The following is a 638-nucleotide window of genomic DNA, read 5'->3' on the forward strand; positions in this document are numbered from 1 at the left end:
ATACCATCAAAGTTCGGACCAACCAGCCCATAAAAGGGATATTACAGAAAACAGATCTCGCAGGAAGAATCCTATAATGGGCAATCGAGTTGTCCGAGTTCAACCTCCAATATGAGGCACAGACAGCCATCAAATCACAACACCTGGCCGATTTCATCGTAGAATTCACAGACATCCCGGAAATCCCCATAGAGTGGAACATATACGTCGACGGATCCTCAAATAAAACAGGAAGCGGTGCGGGTGTGATAATCGAAAGCAACCAAGGAACTCAACTTGAGCTCTCCCTTAAATTCGGATTCCCGGCCTCGAACAATCAAGCGGAATACGAAGCACTACTAGCCGGTTTGAAGCTGGCTAGGGAGGTTGGAGCTCGGAAACTCAACATCTACAGCGAAAGACCCGATCATGAAAGAATATTTGGATAGAACCAAAGAACAGCTCGGACAACTCGGAGAATACAGGATCTACCACATTCCCCGTGAGCAAAATGCCCGAGCTGATGCAGTTTCAAAATAAGCCAGCACCAAACCAGGGGGCAACAACAGAAGTCTCATCCAGGAGATACTACAGAACCCGTCAATATCGGAAGAAGAAGTCCTAGCCATAATAGGTCAGGATCAAGGATGGATGACCCC

This window comes from Arachis duranensis, chromosome 7 (assembly GCF_000817695.3).
Source record: "Arachis duranensis cultivar V14167 chromosome 7, aradu.V14167.gnm2.J7QH, whole genome shotgun sequence".
NCBI lineage: Eukaryota > Viridiplantae > Streptophyta > Magnoliopsida > Fabales > Fabaceae > Arachis > Arachis duranensis.